Genomic DNA, 20,799 nt, shown 5'->3' with positions numbered 1-20,799 from the left:
GTGGTCCTCTGGTGGTCTTCTGGTGGTCTTCTGGTGGTCCCTGGTGGTCTTCTGGTGGTCTTCTGGTGGTCTTCTGGTGGTCTTCTGGTGGTCCCTGGTGGTCCTCTGGTGGTCTTCTGGTGGTCCCTGGTGGTCCCTGGTGGTCTTCTGGTGGTCTTCTGGTGGTCCCTGGTGGTCTTCTGGTGGTCTTCTGGTGGTCTTCTGGTGGTCCCTGGTGGTCCTCTGGTGGTCTTCTGGTGGTCTTCTGGTGGTCCCTGGTGGTCTTCTGGTGGTCTTCTGGTGGTCCTCTGGTGGTCCTCTGGTGGTCCCTGGTGGTCCTCTGGTGGTCTTCTGGTGGTCTTCTGGTGGTCCTCTGGTGGTCCTCTGGTGGTCCCTGGTGGTCCCTGGTGGTCCTCTGGTGGTCTTCTGGTGGTCTTCTGGTGGTCCTCTGGTGGTCCTCTGGTGGTCCCTGGTGGTCCCTGGTGGTCCTCTGGTGGTCTTCTGGTGGTCTTCTGGTGGTCCTCTGGTGGTCCTCTGGTGGTCCCTGGTGGTCTTCTGGTGGTCCCTGGTGGTCCCTGGTGGTCCTCTGGTGGTCTTCTGGTGGTCCCTGGTGGTCTTCTGGTGGTCCCTGGTGGTCCCTGGTGGTCCTCTGGTGGTCCCTGGTGGTCTTCTGGTGGTCCCTGGTGGTCTTCTGGTGGTCCCTGGTGGTCCTCTGGTGGTCTTCTGGTGGTCCCTGGTGGTCCCTGGTGGTCCTCTGGTGGTCTTCTGGTGGTCCCTGGTGGTCTTCTGGTGGTCCCTGGTGGTCCCTGGTGGTCCTCTGGTGGTCTTCTGGTGGTCCCTGGTGGTCCTCTGGTGGTCTTCTGGTGGTCCCTGGTGGTCTTCTGGTGGTCTTCTGGTGGTCCCTGGTGGTCTTCTGGTGGTCTTCTGGTGGTCCCTGGTGGTCCCTGGTGGTCCTCTGGTGGTCTTCTGGTGGTCCCTGGTGGTCTTCTGGTGGTCTTCTGGTGGTCCCTGGTGGTCCCTGGTGGTCCTCTGGTGGTCTTCTGGTGGTCCCTGGTGGTCCCTGGTGGTCCTCTGGTGGTCTTCTGGTGGTCCCTGGTGGTCTTCTGGTGGTCTTCTGGTGGTCCCTGGTGGTCCCTGGTGGTCCTCTGGTGGTCTTCTGGTGGTCCCTGGTGGTCCCTGGTGGTCCTCTGGTGGTCTTCTGGTGGTCCCTGGTGGTCCCTGGTGGTCCTCTGGTGGTCTTCTGGTGGTCCCTGGTGGTCCCTGGTGGTCCTCTGGTGGTCTTCTGGTGGTCCCTGGTGGTCCTCTGGTGGTCTTCTGGTGGTCCTCTGGTGGTCTTCTGGTGGTCCCTGGTGGTCCCTGGTGGTCCTCTGGTGGTCTTCTGGTGGTCCCTGGTGGTCCCTGGTGGTCCTCTGGTGGTCTTCTGGTGGTCCCTGGTGGTCTTCTGGTGGTCTTCTGGTGGTCCCTGGTGGTCTTCTGGTGGTCCCTGGTGGTCTTCTGGTGGTCCCTGGTGGTCTTCTGGTGGTCTTCTGGTGGTCCCTGGTGGTCTTCTGGTGGTCCCTGGTGGTCCTCTGGTGGTCCCTGGTGGTCCTCTGGTGGTCTTCTGGTGGTCTTCTGGTGGTCCCTGGTGGTCTTCTGGTGGTCCCTGGTGGTCTTCTGGTGGTCCCTGGTGGTCCTCTGGTGGTCCTCTGGTGGTCTTCTGGTGGTCTTCTGGTGGTCCCTGGTGGTCCTCTGGTGGTCTTCTGGTGGTCCCTGGTGGTCTTCTGGTGGTCCCTGGTGGTCTTCTGGTGGTCCCTGGTGGTCCTCTGGTGGTCCCTGGTGGTCCTCTGGTGGTCTTCTGGTGGTCTTCTGGTGGTCCCTGGTGGTCTTCTGGTGGTCCCTGGTGGTCTTCTGGTGGTCCCTGGTGGTCCTCTGGTGGTCTACTGGTGGTCTTCTGGTGGTCCCTGGTGGTCCTCTGGTGGTCTTCTGGTGGTCTTCTGGTGGTCCCTGGTGGTCTTCTGGTGGTCTTCTGGTGGTCTTCTGGTGGTCCCTGGTGGTCCTCTGGTGGTCTTCTGGTGGTCCCTGGTGGTCCCTGGTGGTCTTCTGGTGGTCTTCTGGTGGTCCCTGGTGGTCTTCTGGTGGTCTTCTGGTGGTCCCTGGTGGTCCTCTGGTGGTCTTCTGGTGGTCTTCTGGTGGTCCCTGGTGGTCTTCTGGTGGTCCCTGGTGGTCCTCTGGTGGTCTTCTGGTGGTCTTCTGGTGGTCCCTGGTGGTCTTCTGGTGGTCTTCTGGTGGTCTTCTGGTGGTCCCTGGTGGTCCTCTGGTGGTCTTCTGGTGGTCTTCTGGTGGTCTTCTGGTGGTCCTCTGGTGGTCCCTGGTGGTCTTCTGGTGGTCCCTGGTGGTCTTCTGGTGGTCCCTGGTGGTCTTCTGGTGGTCCCTGGTGGTCCTCTGGTGGTCCCTGGTGGTCCTCTGGTGGTCTTCTGGTGGTCTTCTGGTGGTCCCTGGTGGTCTTCTGGTGGTCCCTGGTGGTCTTCTGGTGGTCCCTGGTGGTCCCTGGTGGTCTTCTGGTGGTCTTCTGATGGTCCCTGGTGGTCTTCTGGTGGTCTTCTGGTGGTCCCTGGTGGTCCTCTGGTGGTCTTCTGGTGGTCTTCTGGTGGTCCCTGGTGGTCTTCTGGTGGTCCCTGGTGGTCCTCTGGTGGTCTTCTGGTGGTCTTCTGGTGGTCCCTGGTGGTCTTCTGGTGGTCTTCTGGTGGTCTTCTGGTGGTCCCTGGTGGTCCTCTGGTGGTCTTCTGGTGGTCTTCTGGTGGTCTTCTGGTGGTCCCTGGTGGTCTTCTGGTGGTCCCTGGTGGTCTTCTGGTGGTCCCTGGTGGTCTTCTGGTGGTCCCTGGTGGTCCTCTGGTGGTCCCTGGTGGTCCTCTGGTGGTCTTCTGGTGGTCTTCTGGTGGTCCCTGGTGGTCTTCTGGTGGTCCCTGGTGGTCTTCTGGTGGTCCCTGGTGGTCCTCTGGTGGTCCCTGGTGGTCCTCTGGTGGTCTTCTGGTGGTCTTCTGGTGGTCCCTGGTGGTCTTCTGGTGGTCCCTGGTGGTCTTCTGGTGGTCCCTGGTGGTCCTCTGGTGGTCTTCTGGTGGTCTTCTGGTGGTCCCTGGTGGTCCTCTGGTGGTCTTCTGGTGGTCTTCTGGTGGTCCCTGGTGGTCTTCTGGTGGTCTTCTGGTGGTCTTCTGGTGGTCTTCTGGTGGTCCCTGGTGGTCCTCTGGTGGTCTTCTGGTGGTCCCTGGTGGTCCCTGGTGGTCTTCTGGTGGTCTTCTGGTGGTCCCTGGTGGTCTTCTGGTCGTCTTCTGGTGGTCTTCTGGTGGTCCCTGGTGGTCCTCTGGTGGTCTTCTGGTGGTCTTCTGGTGGTCCCTGGTGGTCTTCTGGTGGTCCCTGGTGGTCCTCTGGTGGTCTTCTGGTGGTCTTCTGGTGGTCCCTGGTGGTCTTCTGGTGGTCTTCTGGTGGTCTTCTGGTGGTCCCTGGTGGTCCTCTGGTGGTCTTCTGGTGGTCTTCTGGTGGTCCCTGGTGGTCTTCTGGTGGTCCCTGGTGGTCCTCTGGTGGTCTTCTGGTGGTCTTCTGGTGGTCCCTGGTGGTCTTCTGGTGGTCTTCTGGTGGTCTTCTGGTGGTCCCTGGTGGTCCTCTGGTGGTCTTCTGGTGGTCTTCTGGTGGTCCCTGGTGGTCTTCTGGTGGTCTTCTGGTGGTCTTCTGGTGGTCCCTGGTGGTCTTCTGGTGGTCCCTGGTGGTCCTCTGGTGGTCTTCTGGTGGTCTTCTGGTGGTCCCTGGTGGTCTTCTGGTGGTCTTCTGGTGGTCTTCTGGTGGTCCCTGGTGGTCCTCTGGTGGTCTTCTGGTGGTCTTCTGGTGGTCCCTGGTGGTCTTCTGGTGGTCCCTGGTGGTCCTCTGGTGGTCTTCTGGTGGTCTTCTGGTGGTCCCTGGTGGTCTTCTGGTGGTCCCTGGTGGTCTTCTGGTGGTCCCTGGTGGTCCTCTGGTGGTCTTCTGGTGGTCTTCTGGTGGTCCCTGGTGGTCCCTGGTGGTCCTCTGGTGGTCCCTGGTGGTCTTCTGGTGGTCCCTGGTGGTCCTCTGGTGGTCTTCTGGTGGTCTTCTGGTGGTCCCTGGTGGTCCTCTGGTGGTCTTCTGGTGGTCCTCTGGTGGTCTTCTGGTGGTCTTCTGGTGGTCCCTGGTGGTCCTCTGGTGGTCCTCTGGTGGTCTTCTGGTGGTCCCTGGCACATTTTCAGATGGGGGTCTATGCGGCCAAATATATATCGATTTGGGGGTCCTTGTCCTTGGACCATACAGAACACATGTGTCCAGTCCAGTAATACAGAGGGAAAAGGTTTAAAATAGCATTCTATTCAACCATTGAAGCTGGCTGCCAAATCAAATCAACCAACATGAGGTCCTTTCTAAGTTGATTTATGATATATCAACTAACAATATACTGGCAGGGTGGTCTGTTTTCTAATACAAATAGTGATGACATTATTTGAACTGCTGTGTGTGCGTGTGAACGGTGGTGCTGCTGTGTTTGTGTTTGTGTTTGTTTGTGTGCGTGTGCGTGCGTGCGTGCATGCGTGTCTGTGTGCGTGCGTGCATGTGTGTTTGTGTGTGCATGCGTACGTGTGTGTGTGTTTGTGTATGTCCGTATGGTGTGCTGATCAGTACAATTATTATTGAGTGCATTTAGTAACAGTTAATTAAATGTTCTCGCAGAAATAGCTTGTGAACAAGACCCCGAGATATCAGGGGCAGCAGGGGCGGTATTGCAGTCGCTGTACCGCACTGTTGTGACGAAAAGAGAGCTGAGCCAGAAGGCAAAGCTCTCTGTCTACCGAGCAATCTTCGTTCTATACTCTCACCTATGATCATGAAGTGTGGGTCATGACCGAAAGAATAAGAGTGCGAATACAAACGGCCGAAATTAGTTTTCTTTGACGGGTGGCTGGCATCTCCCTTAGAGAGAGAGAAGTTCAGTCACGTGAGAGAGACTCGGGGTAGAGTCGCTGCTTCTTCGCCTGGAAAGGAGCCAGCTTAGGTGGTCTGGGCATCTGGTTAAGAATAGGATGCCTCTCGGGCTTCTCCTTAGGGAGGTCCTCGACCCACGTCTCATTGGGAGGAGATCTGGAAAGGGATGTTTGGAGTTCTCTGGTGGAGCTGTTGCCCCCGCGACCTGACTACGGATAAGCGGTTGAAGATGATCTTGGATGATGGATAACAGAAATAGCTTCCTAACGAATTTTCCCTCATTTTCTACGGTTGAAACCATCTGCTGTTATATGGCATTAAAATGTGTATTTATAAAAAAGTTAACTTTTCATTGCTGGTTTTTCACACACCTTAAAGCCTGATTGCTTTATTGTACGCTGGACATTGAAAATAGCAAAATAAAATATACAAGCTTACGACACGCTGCACGTGTTGATCGATTTGTGTTAGAACATTATTTGATTTGATTGGATTTATTTAGCACAATATAAAAACAATACAAACATGGGTAAATACGTAGAAAAATAAATAAAAGTAAAGTGCTAAGAGGAGGCAATTAAGAAGCCCAAAGGGCTTATACAAGGCCTCAACCTGTGTACAAGAACCAAACATTTGAATGCAATATACATATTATTAACAGATAACATGATTGCAAAGTATACAGAAGAAGTCTAGAACAAAACACGAGACTTGATTATCTACAACATGAATATCGAAAATGGATTGTCAACATGCTTCTATATTTTTATGTAATAATAATAAATACAAGAGGGTGACCGCACACGCCAATAGCCAGAGTGGCAATATTTTATTAGGACAGCAGGTAAGACAAAAATGAATCCAGCGTTTCGGCGGTTAAGCCTTCATCATGGAATACAGAGCACATAATGGTTCACACTTAAGTATGGTGCCAGAGAGTCATGCAACCAATCAGCATCATAAGAGGCTGTATAGTCATTTTTGAGATAAACTCCTCTTGTATTTGAACTTGAGACATGACATGACCATGATCCTGACCTCTCATATTATCACAGGGAGAGGTCTTACTTAATCCGTGTTCCCCTAACCCCTTCTGATTGGTTGCATGACTCTCTGGCACCATACTTAAAGGACCACTTCACCACTTTTCTTCATATAATAGGTCCTCAATAATAATCATGAAAAAATGGCTGTCTCATAGGAGGGCTGTGGGCAGTTCAGAAACCGTCCAATACAAGCTAATAGAAACTGCAGGCTTTCTAGTCCTGAAAAGTTGCAATGCGAAAATTGAAGCCATCGTTCTCACGATAATGAAAATCTAAACCTTTTTGTAAAAAAAATCTTGTTTAAAAAAGATCTGCCTAATGATGATGTCACTGGAGGACGGTTTCTAAACTGCCCACAACCCTCCTATGAGACACAGACTGAGTAGAAAAAAATCGTGCCATTTTATCATGATTATTAGTGAGGACCTATTATATGAAGATAGTTTGAAAAGTGGTGAAGTGGTCCTTTGGTGTGTAGCGCTCTGGGCATGATATCTAAAGTGCTCTGTCACTCAAAAAAGCACCCCTAAATCTGGCTTAATGAAACACTCGAGCTTCATTCAGTTGACAGTTGACAAACTGTCAAATTAACCACTGTATTTGAACACACACACACACGCACGCACGCACAGACGCACGCACGCACGCACGCACGCACGCACGCACGCACGCACGCACGCACGCACGCACGCACGCACGCACGCACATCTTTAGCCTGGCTACACAATACCATCACAAAGGTTAATTTTAAACTTCAGTGACTTAAATGAAAATATTATGTCTGGAAACTGTACAGTCTGTCTAATATTCATGTTGTGAAAAGATGGAAGACGTTGAGTGAGTTTACTAAAGGTTCTCACATGTACGCGTCTCTCAAACCTATATATGTCGCACCACTGATTCGACCGACACGCCCAATATCCGTTGGTCATGAAGATCTCTGATTGGTCATTCCTTGTCCCTTTAATGCCCATGTATGGAGATGCCTATGACGTCATACGGTTATGTCTGAGTCATAGGTATGCCTGTCCGCCCGCCAGCCCTCAAATTAACCAATGTTTGATATCGTTGCTGTCAGGCAGAAACCTCTTACGTCCATATATTTTAAGCTTTTTTCCTATAAATCAACGCCCTACTTGATCATATACTACTACTACTACTACTACTACTACTACTACTACTACTACTTGATCATATACTACTACTACTACTACTACTACTACTACTACTACTACTACTTGATCATATACTACTACTACTACTACTACTACTACTACTACTACTTGATCATATACTACTACTACTACTACTACTACTACTACTACTACTACTACTACTACTACTACTACTACTACTACTACTACTTGATCATATACTACTACTACTACTACTACTACTACTACTACTACTACTACTACTACTACTACTACTACTACTACTACTACTACTACTACTACTACTACTACTACTACTACTACTACTACTACTACTACTACTTGATCATATACTACTACTACTACTACTACTACTACTACTACTACTACTACTACTACTACTACTACTACTACTACTACTACTACTACTACTACTACTACTACTACTACTACTACTTGATCATATACTACTACTACTACTACTACTACTACTACTACTACTACTTGATCATATACTACTACTACTACTACTACTACTACTACTACTACTACTTGATCATATACTACTACTACTACTACTACTACTACTACTACTACTACTACTACTACTACTACTACTACTTGATCATATACTACTACTACTACTACTACTACTACTACTACTACTACTACTACTACTACTACTACTACTACTTGATCATATACTACTACTACTACTACTACTACTACTACTACTACTACTACTACTACTTGATCATATACTACTACTACTACTACTACTACTACTACTACTACTACTACTTGATCATATACTACTACTACTACTACTACTACTACTACTACTACTACTACTACTTGATCATATACTACTACTACTACTACTACTACTACTAATACTACTACTTGATCATATACTACTACTACTACTACTACTACTACTACTACTACTTGATCATATACTACTACTACTACTACTACTACTACTACTACTAATACTACTACTACTACTACTACTAATACTACTACTACTACTACTACTACTACTACTACTACTACTACTTGATCATATACTACTACTACTACTACTACTACTACTACTAATACTACTACTTGATCATATACTACTACTACTACTACTACTACTACTACTACTACTAATACTACTACTTGATCATATACTACTACTACTACTACTACTACTACTACTACTACTACTACTACTACTACTACTACTACTACTACTACTACTACTACTACTACTACTTGATCATATACTACTACTACTACTACTACTACTACTACTACTACTACTACTACTACTACTACTACTACTACTACTACTACTACTACTACTACTTGATCATATACTACTACTACTACTACTACTACTACTACTACTACTACTACTACTACTACTACTTGATCATATACTACTACTACTACTACTACTACTACTACTACTACTACTTGATCATATACTACTACTACTACTACTACTACTACTACTACTACTACTACTACTACTACTACTACTACTACTACTACTACTACTTGATCATATACTACTACTACTACTACTACTACTACTACTACTACTACTACTACTACTACTACTACTACTACTACTACTACTTGATCATATACTACTACTACTACTACTACTACTACTACTACTACTACTTGATCATATACTACTACTACTACTACTACTACTACTACTACTACTACTTGATCATATACTACTACTACTACTACTACTACTACTACTACTACTACTACTACTACTACTACTACTACTACTACTACTACTACTTGATCATATACTACTACTACTACTACTACTACTACTACTACTACTACTACTACTACTACTACTACTACTACTACTACTACTACTACTTGATCATATACTACTACTACTACTACTACTACTACTACTACTACTACTTGATCATATACTACTACTACTACTACTACTACTACTACTACTACTTGATCATATACTACTACTACTACTACTACTACTACTACTACTACTACTACTACTACTACTACTACTACTACTTGATCATATACTACTACTACTACTACTACTACTACTACTACTACTACTACTACTACTACTACTTGATCATATACTACTACTACTACTACTACTACTACTACTACTACTTGATCATATACTACTACTACTACTACTACTACTACTACTACTACTACTACTTGATCATATACTACTACTACTACTACTACTACTACTACTACTACTACTACTACTACTACTACTACTACTTGATCATATACTACTACTACTACTACTACTACTACTACTACTACTACTACTTGATCATATACTACTACTACTACTACTACTACTACTACTTGATCATATACTACTACTACTACTACTACTACTACTACTACTACTTGATCATATACTACTACTACTACTACTACTACTACTACTAATACTACTACTTGATCATATACTACTACTACTACTACTACTACTACTACTACTACTACTACTTGATCATATACTACTACTACTACTACTACTACTACTACTACTACTACTACTTGATCATATACTACTACTACTACTACTACTACTACTACTACTACTAGATCATATACTACTACTACTACTACTACTACTACTACTACTTGATCATATACTACTACTACTACTACTACTACTACTACTACTACTACTACTTGATCATATACTACTACTACTACTACTACTACTACTACTACTACTACTACTACTACTACTACTACTACTACTACTTGATCATATACTACTACTACTACTACTACTACTACTACTACTACTACTTGATCATATACTACTACTACTACTACTACTACTACTACTACTACTACTACTACTACTACTACTACTACTACTACTACTTGATCATATACTACTACTACTACTACTACTACTACTACTACTACTACTACTACTACTACTACTACTACTACTACTACTACTACTACTACTACTACTACTACTTGATCATATACTACTACTACTACTACTACTACTACTACTACTACTACTACTACTACTACTACTACTACTACTACTACTACTACTACTTGATCATATACTACTACTACTACTACTACTACTACTACTACTACTACTACTACTACTACTACTACTACTACTACTACTTGATCATATACTACTACTACTACTACTACTACTACTACTACTACTACTTGATCATATACTACTACTACTACTACTACTACTACTACTACTACTACTACTACTACTACTACTACTACTACTACTACTACTACTACTTGATCATATACTACTACTACTACTACTACTACTACTACTACTACTACTACTACTACTTGATCATATAATACTACTACTACTACTACTACTACTACTACTACTACTACTACTACTACTACTACTTGATCATATACTACTACTACTACTACTACTACTACTACTACTACTACTACTACTACTACTACTACTACTACTACTACTACTACTTGATCATATACTACTACTACTACTACTACTACTTGATCATATACTACTACTACTACTACTACTACTACTACTACTACTACTACTACTACTACTACTACTACTTGATCATATACTACTACTACTACTACTACTACTACTACTACTACTTGATCATATACTACTACTACTACTACTACTACTACTACTACTACTACTACTACTACTACTACTACTTGATCATATACTACTACTACTACTACTACTACTACTACTACTACTACTACTACTACTACTTGATCATATACTACTACTACTACTACTACTACTACTACTACTACTACTACTACTACTACTACTACTTGATCATATACTACTACTACTACTACTACTACTACTACTACTACTACTACTACTACTACTACTACTTGATCATATACTACTACTACTACTACTACTACTACTACTACTACTACTTGATCATATACTACTACTACTACTACTACTACTACTACTACTTGATCATATACTACTACTACTACTACTACTACTACTACTACTACTTGATCATATACTACTACTACTACTACTACTACTACTACTACTACTTGATCATATACTACTACTACTACTACTACTACTACTACTACTACTACTACTACTACTACTACTACTACTACTACTACTACTACTACTACTACTACTACTACTACTACTACTACTACTTGATCATATACTACTACTACTACTACTACTACTACTACTACTACTTGATCATATACTACTACTACTACTACTACTACTACTACTACTACTACTTGATCATATACTACTACTACTACTACTACTACTACTACTACTTGATCATATACTACTACTACTACTACTACTACTACTTGATCATATACTACTACTACTACTACTACTACTACTACTACTAATACTACTACTTGATCATATACTACTACTACTACTACTACTACTACTACTACTACTACTACTACTACTACTACTTGATCATATACTACTACTACTACTACTACTACTACTTGATCATATACTACTACTACTACTACTACTACTACTACTACTACTACTACTACTACTACTACTACTACTACTACTACTACTTGATCATATACTACAACTACTACTACTACTACTACTACTACTACTACTACTACTACTACTACTACTACTACTACTACTTGATCATATACTACTACTACTACTACTACTACTACTACTACTACTACTACTACTACTACTACTACTACTACTTGATCATATACTACTACTACTACTACTACTACTACTACTACTACTACTACTTGATCATATACTACTACTACTACTACTACTACTACTACTACTACTACTTGATCATATACTACTACTACTACTACTACTACTACTACTACTACTTGATCATATACTACTACTACTACTACTACTACTACTACTACTACTACTACTTGATCATATACTACTACAGCGTTACACCAAAGCATCAAAAGTAGCACACCTGCAAGCTTAAATGGTAAATGGTAAATGGTGCATTTATATAGCGCCTTTATCCAAGGCGCTTTACATAGATTGTGCATTACATTCACCCATTCATACACACATTCATACACCGATTGCAGCGGAAGCCATGCAAGGTACCAACCAGCACATCGGGAGCAATTTGGGGTTCAGTGTCTTGCCCAAGGACACTTCGACATGTAGACAGGAGGAGCCGGGATTCGAACCGCCGACCCATGGATCATTGGACGACCTGCTCTACCTCCTGAGCCACAGTCGCAAGCTTGAAACGCTTTGTGTTTTGTGTTTGTAGATCAGCTACTTTTGCTATTTTGGAATTTTAATCCTGAAAGGTAACAGTTTTGGACACCACCCGACAGAGACCATATAGCTGGTGATCAGATCCTGAGAAAGAGAAAGGCAGCGACTGACAGGTGAGGCCATGGCTGAGGGAAGTAGGGGTACCGTGAGGCGCCTCACCTGATTTTGAAAAAACTAAAATCCATGACCTGTAATGACCTTATGACCCCTGTGTCTGAAGCCATTACAGTAATGTATGAATTAACAAGTGAGTGTTTGTGTGAGTGGACGAGCATGCCTCGTCGTATACACGTGTTTGTTATTGGGAGGTGTGGCCAGCATGCTCATGCACACTGGTGCTGGTGTGTTTGTGTGTATTCGCACGTGTATAGATGTTCCCTGTGTGTGTGTGTGTGTGTGTGTGTGTGTGTGTGTGTGTGTGTGTGTGTGTGTGTGTGTGTGTGTGTGTGTGTGTCTGAATGTGAGAGAGAGAGAGCAGCTGTTGACTGATTTGTTGTGAAGTGGTGGCCCTCCAGATGCCTGTGGAGAAATGGCCCCCGGGGTCCTGGTTCTCCAGGAACCAGGATTAACGCAGGTCAGACGCCCCTAAAACGGAAGTGTGTGTGTGTGTGTGTGTGTGTGTGTGTGTGTGTGTGTGTGTGCGCGCGCACGCGTGCGTGTGTGTGTGTGTGTGAAGCCAATGTCATGGAATTACCTCTTTAAGTGGCCTCCTGACTAATGACCTCAAACATCGAACAATTAGGCTGTGGAATGTGACAGGTGTGTGTGTGTGTGTGTGTGCGTGCGTGCGTGCGTGCGTGCGTGCGTGCGTGCGTGCGTGCGTGCGTGCGTGTGTGCGTGCAAGGTTTCGTGAATTTTCCGGTTCATAGATCAAAAACATCTAAAACATACGTCTTCTCCACCAGCGTTACCATGGAAACTTTAAAACGCTTCCGTCTCCGTTGTCAACAAGGCAAGGCAAGTTTATTTGTGAAGCACTTTTCGTCAACAACAAGGCAGGGAGAGCTTAAAACACAGAGCATTATGACGAAAGAAACACATCATAAAAGGACAACAAAAACAAGTTGAAACAAAGAGAAATAGGTAGACCTTTGTTGACTGATCCTACAGGGGAAAGTCACCCATATGGCCCATCCATGGTGAGGACTGCATGCAGAGGGTCATGATGAGAGATCTCTGCCTACTGCTGTGTAAGGCTATACATCTGGCCACAACAAAATGATGTGGATTGGATGGAAAAAACTAAAACTGGATGGAAGCTATTTGTTTTTAATAGCCCCTCGTGGCTGGGGACATTGAGAGGGTGAAATTAGCCATAGCACACGCCGGAGACAGCTCTGGGGACAAACTTGAGTTTTTCCCCCCTCTTGCACCTTAACTAAAGTCCATAGCATATCATGTACAATAACAAGATATTGTACATCTTACCTCAGGTAACTATATTTGTAAATAAATGTAGATAATTTGTGTTGTTCAGATTCAGAAGCAGCTTAATTGTCACAGTTTTACAAGGAAAAAAAATCACACCCGTGTGAAGTGAGGGGCGATCTTGTCATCGTACATCATCATACATCATCTCATTCCGGCCAATCAGAATTTGGTCATTGGTGGACCTGCTTTTGCGGTATGCAAACTGCCACGGATCCAGCGAGGCAGGCAGCGTTGAGCAGATGTATTCCCTCACCTATAGCTCACCTGGTATTCCTCACCATTAGTGCTGTAGTATAGGTGTTTTCAGACAGTAAACCCTATACTTAGTGCCTGCGCAATATGCACATGTATAGGTTATACCAGGGGTTCTCAACGTTTTTGTCCGGGGACCCCCGGAAATGCTTTGGCAATGTCTCGGGACCCCCGCCCCGCCGCCTCCCGACCCCCAATATAAATTGACTGCTACAATAACCATAAACCATTTTGGGCGGGAACCCCTTTTGGTGTTTTAAGCATTGTTATAATTTAGCTATTGAAAAATAGCAGATCTACAAGCTCATAGCGCGCCACCGAGTGGCGCGCTACGAGCTTGTAGGTCTGCTATTTTTGAAAAATCGTGAAAATATTATTATTATTATTTATTTTTTTTAAATAATTTGGGGACCCCCTAAAATATTTTGGCGACCCCCCGAGGGGTCGCGACCCACGGGTTGAGAACCCCTGGGTTATACAACATGAGGAAGGCAGCGGGTCACATCAACCCCACTCTGTCTATTCTGGTATGAGCAAAATAAAATAAAAAGATCTCGTCTCCAGATGGTGCAGAACTCTGCAGAATGCTTACTTACTAACACACAGAAACACACAGAAACATTCACTATTGCCACTGAAACCAGTAAGCCTTACCCCCGACCCCCACCCCTTAGCTCCGAGCACTTCCTCATAGAATGTTCAGTTATCGAAGAGCAGGCCGTCTATATGGCCAACAGTAACCGTTATAGATTGCAGCTTTAACAGTCTAACAGTGGCACAGATGAGGCCCATGTGGCTATAAGGAGAACATGGCTACATGAACAACAATGGCCAGTGTTATCGTGGCAGGGCTCTGTTGTTATTCTATTGGGCGACTTGTGTTAAAAATAGCCCAGATAGTTTGGACAGTCAGAACCAGTGAGATTGTGACACTTAATCCCAGTTATATAAGTCAACTGGGTGCACTGCCCCATGTGAGGGGAGCCAGGGGAGGTGTGTGTTCGAGTGTGCGTGTGAATGAGCTCCAGTTATGCCCAAAACAAACAGAGTCATACGACTTGGTGAGTTTTGGGAAAGTGGGAACTGGTTACGGACCGACGGAATCAGCCAGGACTGCAGAGTCACTCCGCCGTCTGAAACACTGTTGGCTTCAGTCTCGCCCGGTCCTCTAGCTATAGCCGGGTTCCGAAATTGTGAGGCTGCGAACCCCCAAAATAGTCATATTTGAACTGGTCACCCTTCCCCCCACCACCCTGACAAGCACTTGACATTGTAGTAGAGTTGAGGCATTACATTTTGTTTGACTCGGTTCTGCAAATAAATATTTAGCAGATTTACAAACCCCCAGTTTGGAACCAGTGATTTCCACAAAACAAAATAAGTTCAAGAACTACCCAGTTTGATATGCATTACCCTCATTTGACACAATATGTATCTCTGGGAGTCCCAGAGATACATGTTGTGTCAAATGGGGCTCAGGGTTATAGGGTTAACGTTGTTTTTTATCTCCTCCCATTTTACCGCCCACTCTAGCGTCTGCCTCTATAGGGCACACCAGCCCAGACATGGGACCCATCACCCCAATACACTCTAGGGCGTCTGCCTCTATAGGGCACATCAGCCCAGACATGGGACCCATCACCCCTCTATAGGGCACATCAGCCCAGACATGGGACCCATCACCCCAATACACTTTGAGGTCCATTTGGTTCCATTCGTACTACTGTATCTCAGAGTTACAAGACTCCTGTGTGTCCATTTTTGTTGAAAGCTATCGGTAGGTCAGGATATAAATTATTAGCTGGCAACCCCGTGGAACCCCCCCCCCCCCCCTCAAGACCCCTGAGAACCAGTGCTCTATCCCAGTTCTTTTTCAAACTTTTTACCAATCATATCCATGCAAAACGATGTAAATGTATAATTTTTTGAAAATAAAATATAACAGAGAATATTTTTGTAACCTAATATTCCACATGGGATGATCTAGAGTAGATTTATGTCATAAGATTTGTTATTCATCAATACTTGCCAGAAATAACCCATCTCTAAGGCTACTTTTTGGTGAGTGGCAGTGGCACCCATGGTGGCACCGGCATACGACGACGTAAAAACACATTTCCAATTTACAATACTTTTACTGGTACATCTCAGAGGCAAATAGTGTACTTTTACTCCACTACAATTATTTTAAAACTTTTGTTAATAGTTACCATGCTACCAGATGGTGACAATGTTATCACAAGAAAAAATATGAAATTACCTACCTATGTTCCATCCTGGAGGCAAATCTTTCCTATAAAATAATAAAATAAATGTATGATCCATCTATAATGAATAAAGCCTTGGCCTGGAAGAGAGGTCATCAGGTGGTCCCCAACCTTCTTCAAGTGTTTCGACAACACACTCTCCAGTTTGTGGGTCAGCAGTGATAGGCCAACTCTCAAGTGTGAGAAGTGTCTATATGTACGTCTCTAAATGTTTTGATGAATTGAACATGGTGGACCCTGTTGTAAACAAGTGTAATGCTTAATTGGGTCGTCCGCTCACAGTTAACAGCCTTTGTATTGAGTTTGTGCTTGAAATGTACTGTAATTCTGCAAACTGTTAATACACTTTTCAATCAATCAATCAATCAATCAATCAGCTTCCAGCTATTGTCCTTTCTCTTATGCCAGAGCCAACAGGAAGCTTTACCTAGCTGCCTTGTGTGTTATTGGACTAGGACTGTGGTTTGCTTCCTGCCTAGGGCCCTCCTACGTCTCACCAGACCATAAGTCTGTGCGGTGTGCATGCATCCGTCCTTGTCCACACACTTGGCCTTACTGTTTTTTGAGTCAAGGTATAGTCTCTCTCGAGACAGACTGTGACTAACGGGTGCTATTTTTCCTTTGTTTCGCCAATTGGTACCCAGATTGGAGTCAAGATGGTTTGTTTGAGCCTTCTCTGTGTCACTGTCCTTGTTGCTGCCGTTGCATCTGTCCTAGCGAGTTTCTCTTCCTCCTTCCCCCTCTCTGGAGACTCTGCGGGTATTGCTCATTTGCACGATCTGTATAGATTGCTTGGTGCCCTTTTGCAAGTGCTGCAACAGGGGTTGCTGGTCCCTGTTACCCTGCCAGTATTTCCTGGAGGTCAGCTGTCTCTCCATCATCACTGACCTTCCTCGGTTGCCATCCAGACTTTCCTGGAAGTCAGTGGTTGCCCTGGGAGTTCAGTTTGTAAATACATCAAAGATGCGATTATTATCCATCTATAATGGATAAAGCCTTGGCCTGGAAGAGAGGTCATCCGGTGGTCCCCAACCTTCTTAAAGTGTTTCAACCCTTAACCACAACACTATCCAGTTGGCGGGTCAGCAGTGATCGGACAAATCACTGCCCAGTGCCCCTCTCATCCAACAATCAAAAAAGTCAACCAAAGAACAAGCAGCGATTCCCAAAGGTTTTTGGCCGTGCACGTGCACCCTGTTACCTTCCGACCTATACGCACGCCCCTAGACAGAAGGTTCATATATTTCTTGTTTTCTTTTTACCTTCTTTCGGCAGCATTAGCTGCTCGGATCGAGGCAGGGACAAAGTACCTGTTTTGTTGTTGTCCTATAGGGACACACAGGCGAAGGCCAGATGGCAACAGCATACTCTGAACTGAGTGGGTGAGCACTATTTGAGCGGATGGACAGGGGCTTTTTTGAGCAGCTGTCTATAGAAGAAATCAAGGCTCTCAAATTGGATGCCAGTAATTAAGTAAAAATGACTGGCATTAACTTTAATAACGAGGTTACTGTACCAACAGATACAGGAGAAAGAAATAATGGAATGTATGTAGGCACTATAGAACAATTTCATCAGGCTTTTGTCCACATTAAACCTATAGCCAATTGTATTAGGCAGTAAAGGCGTTGCTGGCCCTTCTTGCACAGCATGTCAGTGTTTGTGTCAAATTTCAATTTATTATCGATGATCGATATATATGTACAATATATCACTATAGTGGACATATATAAGCTATATACGAGACATAATATTTATATTTCATATCCATATGCACATCTATGGCAAAGATGAAGCACATGTTAAATTTTTTGATGAATTGAACATGGTGGACCCTCTTGTAAACAAGTGTAATGCTTAATTGGGTCGTCCACTCACAGTTAACAGTCTTTGTATTGAGTTTGTGCTTGAAATGTACTGTAATTCTGCAAACTGTTAATAAATATTTCAATCAAAATCAATCAATCAATCAATCAACACTTGACACGTGACATGATGTCACGCACACAGGGTGCTCTCGCAGCAGGGGGTGCACGCACCACAGTTTGGGAACCCCTGCAGTACAGGATCTCCTCACTAGTCAGCAAAAATACTTTGAAGACCCTAACAGTAGCCGGGTAGCCCTCATACAAGGTTTCTTCAACTATGCATGCACCTCATGGTACCACATGCATAGTTCCTATCCTTTTCACATATTACCGTTTTTTGAGTGGTGTAAACCACTCCTACAACTGGCTTTGTTAGTTTACGTGTCTGTCCGTACCAAAAGAATGTGCATGGTTGCTATGGTCACCCAGTTCACCCGGGTGTGATTTCAGCTTTGTTAGTCTACGTGTCTGTTCGTACCAAAAAATGAGGATGGTGCATTGTGATTGGCCGGAATGAGACATTACGTCACTGACATTACGTCAGACCACAGCTGATCAGGCTATATAATACCTTACACCACTCAGTTCACACGCGTGTGATTTTTCTAACTGTGTATGATTTTCTGGTTTTGTATAATTATAAATGTGTACGGTATATTTATTTGTGTGTCTGTCGTTTTTGATGAATTGAAAATAGGACCCTGGGTGCCTGCTGGCCAGCGGTCCAGGTGCATTAGGACCCTGGGCGCCTGCTGGCCAGCGGTCCAGGTGCATTAGGACCCTGGGCGCCTGCTGGCCAGCGGTCCAGGTGCATTAGGACCCTGGGCGCCTGCTGGCCAGCGGTCCAGGTGCATGCCACAGGGCCTATAGACTCCATGGCTTTAAAATGCCACATAGGCCTATAGACTCCATGGCTTTAAAAAAAAGATTCGTTTTTTAAAGACCCTGATGTAAACTATAGTCCTAGTGCTTTTTCTGGTTTTATCCTTTTAGCAGTTTTTGTATTGAAATCTGTTCATATTTTCAATCAATCAATCAATCAATCAATCAATCAATCAATCAATCAATCAATCAATCAATCAATCAATCACTTTGCAGATTTAGATTATTATTACAAAACATATGGGCTACATTATTCAGACCTATATACGTTTTGTCTATTTGAAAATAGCCGATCTACAAGCTCACAGTGCGTGAGCTTGTAGATCTGCTATTTATTTTTTTGCAAGTAGAGAAATGTGAGTGCTTATTTTCCAGTACTTTTATTTTGAAATCTGCCGGGGACCGGAAGTAGCCTTGACGCAGCACGCTGTTCACTTGACAGAGCAGTCATATTTTAATTTTAATGTTTTTCTTTTGTTTTTAGTTCGTATAGTTTGATTATTTGATTTGGTTTCCCACGCGAGAAGGTGACACGCTAAACACAGACTAAAGTTAGTGGACCATGATGTTCTCACAAACTGCACAATTTACTACTATGGGTTTGTTATGCTGATATGCTCCTACTTTTCTGACGTCTGCTAAGCTAATGCTACGTTTGTTGAAGTCATCGATTCTTGGATCAATAAATAACCTTATTAATGAATCAAGAACGCTCTTCATCTGCAACATAGTGACGGGATACGGGGATCATATTTTTTTTATTGGTGTCATTTGCTAAACATTTGTTTTATTTGGTAAAGCTCGGCTCTTGCTTTATTATGGTAACTATTGGCAAAAAATAACAGATCTATAAGCTATCAACGCCCTGTATCTCGACGCGTCGTGAGCTTGTAGATCTGTTCTTTTTGACAGGAGAGTTGGCGACACACTGCAAAATGCATCAAATGTAATATGACTCGAATATTTCATCACAATGATTTTTTAATAGTTAACTTATTGTGATTACTATTTAATTTCATACTTTGTTAGCATACTTTTCTGTTTGTTAGCATCCTTTAGGTCCTTTTGATAGCTCTGATTCCATAGCTCTAATGCCCTTTGCTGCCGTTGCATTAAGCATTAGAGCTATGGAATCAGAGCTAGAAGGAAGTGACAGTGGAAAAAGCTAGACATTTCATGTCTTCAAAATTGACAAATTATAATTTTACAATGATATAGCAACCAATGAAGAACATAATCAGTTTGCACTTAACATTCTGTGCATAATTTCTAAGTTTTCAGCTACCGATAATTTTGGAAGATGTATGAATAGGACATCAGAATCAACTTTGTTACATTTATACAAGACAGGTTTCGGTGATGAGGGGGAAGAGTGATGCTGTGCATTTTGTTTGTGACACGGTAGACATACAGTAGCCTGGGTTTGACAGACATCACACAACGTGGATTCACTCACTCCTCGTAAGTGAATCCACGTTATCAGTATGGCCAAATCCAGGCTAGACATACAGTATGTACGTTCGGCAGTACCTGAGACAGGACTATAGTGCGTGTATCTCTGAACAACATAATCAGTACCTGAGACAGGAGTATAGTGAGTGTATCTCTGAACAA

At 44.0% G+C, this 20,799-nt stretch overlaps 1 protein-coding gene across 2 annotated transcripts in view; it reads left to right on the top strand.

The window, feature by feature from the left end:
* The first annotated feature begins 19,593 nt into the window (after positions 1–19,593).
* Positions 19,594–20,799, top strand: part of vrk3 (VRK serine/threonine kinase 3) — a 31,020-nt gene continuing 29,814 nt past the window's right edge. For both annotated transcript variants that reach the window (XM_079497678.1, XM_079497677.1), the window contains exon 1: positions 19,594–19,736. The gene's annotated coding sequence lies outside the window, so the exon portion shown is untranslated. The remainder of the gene's footprint in view (positions 19,737–20,799) is intronic.

Source organism: Electrona antarctica (assembly GCF_951216825.1).
Source record: "Electrona antarctica genome assembly, chromosome: 3".
NCBI classification, from domain to species: domain Eukaryota; kingdom Metazoa; phylum Chordata; class Actinopteri; order Myctophiformes; family Myctophidae; genus Electrona; species Electrona antarctica.
This window is presented reverse-complemented; position numbering and strand designations above follow the sequence as displayed.